Source organism: Gnatocerus cornutus, unplaced genomic scaffold, assembly GCF_029298725.1.
Source record: "Gnatocerus cornutus isolate USDA-ARS CGAHR unplaced genomic scaffold, icGnaCorn1.1 ctg00000337.1, whole genome shotgun sequence".
Lineage (NCBI taxonomy): Eukaryota > Metazoa > Arthropoda > Insecta > Coleoptera > Tenebrionidae > Gnatocerus > Gnatocerus cornutus.
Genome location: NW_028275656.1, coordinates 25,001 through 29,682, shown reverse-complemented (window position 1 = coordinate 29,682; position 4,682 = coordinate 25,001). Strand labels below are relative to the sequence as shown.

General features: G+C 46.0%; 3 non-coding genes across 3 annotated transcripts in view; all 3 read left to right on the top strand.

The window, feature by feature from the left end:
• Positions 1-296: 296 nt before the first annotated feature.
• Positions 297-2,217, top strand: LOC148165391 (small subunit ribosomal RNA). The gene has a single exon (XR_015771520.1). It is a non-coding gene; the product is annotated as a small subunit ribosomal RNA (ribosomal RNA).
• Positions 2,218-3,839: 1,622 nt separating this feature from the next.
• On the top strand, positions 3,840-3,996 carry LOC148165390 (5.8S ribosomal RNA). The gene has a single exon (XR_015771519.1). It is a non-coding gene; the product is annotated as a 5.8S ribosomal RNA (ribosomal RNA).
• A 658-nt stretch (positions 3,997-4,654) lies between these two features.
• Positions 4,655-4,682, top strand: part of LOC148165389 (large subunit ribosomal RNA) — a 4,040-nt gene continuing 4,012 nt past the window's right edge. The window contains exon 1 of the ribosomal RNA XR_015771522.1: positions 4,655-4,682. This exon is cut by the window's right edge and continues 4,012 nt beyond it. This is a non-coding gene — a ribosomal RNA (large subunit ribosomal RNA).

Genomic DNA, 4,682 nt, shown 5'->3' with positions numbered 1-4,682 from the left:
GACGACAACTTAGAACGGATGAATAAGAATAAAATTGTTGCAGGAGATTCAATCAAGGATGATGTGAGAAAAATGTCGAAAAATTTTCCATCCAGAAAGATCGCGTGGCGTTACGTCTCTTCTTACGAGGTTTTCGTTTCGCAGACACGCACACTTTCTTCAAAACAATAATAGGAAAGTGTTCAGTTTTTTATAAGAGCAGCAGGTGTCTTTCCGAAATTCTACGATTATTGTAGCTTATATGACTAGAAGGAAAGAAAGACTAAAACTCTCTTATTTTAAAACAAGAACGCAGTTCCCTGGTTGATCCTGCCAGTAGTCATATGCTTGTCTCAAAGATTAAGCCATGCATGTCTCAGTACAAGCCAAATTAAGGTGAAACCGCGAAAGGCTCATTAAATCAGTTATGGTTCCTTAGATCGTACCCACATTTACTTGGATAACTGTGGTAATTCTAGAGCTAATACATGCAAACAGAGCTCCAACCGGAAACGGAAGGAGCGCTTTTATTAGATCAAAACCAATCGGTGGCGGTCTCCGTCATCGTACAACTTGGTGACTCTGAATAACTTTACGCTGATCGCACGGTCTCGCACCGGCGACGCATCTTTCAAATGTCTGCCTTATCAACTGTCGATGGTAGGTTCTGCGCCTACCATGGTTGTAACGGGTAACGGGGAATCAGGGTTCGATTCCGGAGAGGGAGCCTGAGAAACGGCTACCACATCCAAGGAAGGCAGCAGGCGCGCAAATTACCCACTCCCGGCACGGGGAGGTAGTGACGAAAAATAACGATACGGGACTCATCCGAGGCCCCGTAATCGGAATGAGTACACTCTAAACCCTTTAACGAGGATCAATTGGAGGGCAAGTCTGGTGCCAGCAGCCGCGGTAATTCCAGCTCCAATAGCGTATATTAAAGTTGTTGCGGTTAAAAAGCTCGTAGTCGAATCTGTGTCCCGCGCCGCCGGTTCATCGTTCGCGGTGTCAACTGGCGTGCCGCGGGACGTCCTGCCGGTGGGCTTAGCTCGAGAGGGCGGCCCAACTCAATCCCGCCGCGGTGCTCTTCATTGAGTGTCGAGGTGGGCCGGCACGTTTACTTTGAACAAATTAGAGTGCTTAAAGCAGGCTAAAACTTCGCCTGAATACTGTGTGCATGGAATAATGGAATAGGACCTCGGTTCTATTTTGTTGGTTTTCGGAACCCCGAGGTAATGATTAATAGGAACGGATGGGGGCATTCGTATTGCGACGTTAGAGGTGAAATTCTTGGATCGTCGCAAGACGGACAGAAGCGAAAGCATTTGCCAAAAACGCTTTCATTGATCAAGAACGAAAGTTAGAGGTTCGAAGGCGATCAGATACCGCCCTAGTTCTAACCATAAACGATGCCAGCTAGCGATCCGCCGACGTTCTTCCGATGACTCGGCGGGCAGCTTCCGGGAAACCAAAGCTTTTGGGTTCCGGGGGAAGTATGGTTGCAAAGCTGAAACTTAAAGGAATTGACGGAAGGGCACCACCAGGAGTGGAGCCTGCGGCTTAATTTGACTCAACACGGGAAACCTCACCAGGCCCGGACACCGGAAGGATTGACAGATTGAGAGCTCTTTCTTGATTCGGTGGGTGGTGGTGCATGGCCGTTCTTAGTTGGTGGAGCGATTTGTCTGGTTAATTCCGATAACGAACGAGACTCTAGCCTGCTAAATAGGCGTATTTCGACATCCCAAAGGCCCGTCGATCCTGGGTTCGCCCGGTGGTCGTGCGCGGTTTTTACTGTCGGCGTACAAACAATTCTTCTTAGAGGGACAGGCGGCTTCTAGCCGCACGAGATTGAGCAATAACAGGTCTGTGATGCCCTTAGATGTTCTGGGCCGCACGCGCGCTACACTGAAGGAATCAGCGTGTCCTCCCTGACCGAGCGGTCCGGGTAACCCGCTGAACCTCCTTCGTGCTAGGGATTGGGGCTTGCAATTGTTCCCCATGAACGAGGAATTCCCAGTAAGCGTGAGTCATAAGCTCGCGTTGATTACGTCCCTGCCCTTTGTACACACCGCCCGTCGCTACTACCGATTGAATGATTTAGTGAGGTCTTCGGACCGGTACGCGATGGCGTTTCGACGTCGTCGATGTCGCTGGGAAGATGACCAAACTTGATCATTTAGAGGAAGTAAAAGTCGTAACAAGGTTTCCGTAGGTGAACCTGCGGAAGGATCATTAACGTGTCCTCGTACACACGAATTTTGACATATGTATAATTTATTATTATGCATTTTCATTTGATCGTGTCGATGTACACTTTATGTTTTTACAACACCGTCGTCGATGACATGGAGTCGACGGCACGATCTTTTGTCGTGCCGTTGCTTGTTTCTTTTTGAAACACCGTGTGTACGACGTTTTGAACTACGAATCGTACATATTCGGAAAAACAATAGCGTTACGCTGGCCCGCAGCGCCGGTCCTTGCGATCGAGTTTTTCACCTTTTTTGAACGAGAAAAACCGAATTCGCTCGGGCATACGGCTGTTTCTTCGGGTACCTAGATTTTTTGATTTTTTTTGTACTATCTCTCGATCTTTTCCAATGATGGAAAGAAGGAGGGACGCTTTCGGTTTTTCGACCGGATCGCGGAAAGTTGTGAACTCCACCGCGAAAGTCGAAAGACGTTAGAAGTCCTCTTTTTTCGGACACACGGAGAGGATGTAGCAGAGTAGTCGAGAAAGAAGAAAATCGCAGGTGTCGAATTAGGTTACGACACCGTGGGTTTTAAATGATTTACGCCCGGCTACGGGACCGGCGAGAAACGCTCCCGATTCTACGATTCGCGTGAATGATGTTCGTCGTTAGACGCTTCAAAGAGTTTTTTGAAAGCGCCGTTAAACGAGCGATCGCACACACATCACACCTTGCTTTTTTAATGTTTTTGGTAGATGTGGTAAAGTGATTTCGTTAGAAACGGTAAAATTCTCTTTACGGAGCGTACGACTGCACCATTTCAAAATTATATACACCGTCAATCGTCATTAAGTCACGATATAGAACGGTAAACTTGAGGATTTTATGTTAGACGCTCAGTCTGGCACGTCTATAAATTTTTTCGTCAAAATTCACGATCTGTCTTCGGTTTGGCGACGAAAAAATATAGAAAGAAAATTGAAACACGAACACAAAGACCGCCCGCGAAAATCTCTTTTCGCTTACGGCGGATACTAATTCGCTTTTTCATAACGAGTACGATGATGTAATGATGTGTTCATTCCGATCGATCAAAAACCGTCTCTTCGTCACACTTTTTAAAGTGCTTGACACACACACACGCACACTAAATGAAAGACACAATAAAGGAAAACTACCGAAAATGTAGTTTATGAGAGAAAGCAGCATTATTTATTAAAATTATTGCTGAGAAAAAGGAAATTGGCAAATTCCTAATTAAAATCGTATCGAACATGTCCCATCTTCACACATACATGCTCGTACTTTGCGTGTAAAAGCGGAGACCGCGTGAAAAAGAAAAGTGCTTCTTTTTCGGTGCGCGGATACAAATTTGTGTTTGGGTTAATATTTTTTTTAATTTTTTCGTACGCGTAAAACTGAGACCGACGATCGCGTTCCCTTTCAGACGAGAAAGTACGGACGAAAGACAATTAAGAGCGAGAATCATAAATATCCATACCACAACACCGAAATTTTAGACGTGGCACGTTTCGGAACCACGAAGATCATTTTCGTTTCGGATGTACGCACGTACGCAAAAATTTTTGCAAGACGTGTATAGACAGCTGGACGATCGGCATGATCGGGGTTCTTGTGGAACGAGCGTTTAAATTTTAAAAAGATTACCCTGAACGGTGGATCACTTGGCTCGTGGGTCGATGAAGAACGCAGCTAATTGCGCGTCAACTTGTGAACTGCAGGACACATGAACATCGACATTTCGAACGCACATTGCGGTCCTCGGATATAATGTTCCCGGACCACTCCTGGCTGAGGGTCGTGTCAATTTCAAAGACTGCTCGGTTTTCGTTTTCGGACGAAAACGTCGGAGCGTGTTGGATGTGTTGCGACGCGTCGAATAGGTACTCATTAATGTACGTGATCGTCACTTACGTCACGATATAACGACGCACGCCTCGAACGTGTGCCGAGACGTTTACTCGAGCGTGTTTTTTCGTCAAAAAGGACGGGACGGGTATGCTTTGTATTTTTTTTTACAAAGTCCGTCGGACGTCCACCTTGCGAATCATAAATACGAAAGTGTTTACGTCGGCACATGTTCTTGCGTGGTGTGTCGTAGAATCGTGTGTTTGTGTGCGTTTCTCGTGCAGCGAGTAAATTTGCGCGACATCTTAAGACGCGAAAGCGACCAACTACTACTTGTTGTAGTTGTTGGCTGGTCTTTCGGCGTAGCACGTCCTATTTCTTCAACATGTCGTCATTTAAAAAAAAAAAATGGCGTTTTAAGGTTGAGAACGTTATAGACGGTCGTCGTGTCCGAGACGTGTAATGCAAATCGCGACAGACGTCAGATCGTAAGCGTTTCTGTAAACTTAGCCATTTTTTAAAAAGAAAAATGACGAACACGTATAGCAAGGAATGGGAGACGTGTCGTGATCGTCGAAATGACCGAATGAAAAATTTTTATTTTTCATATGCGACCTCAGAGCAGGTGAGACTACCCGC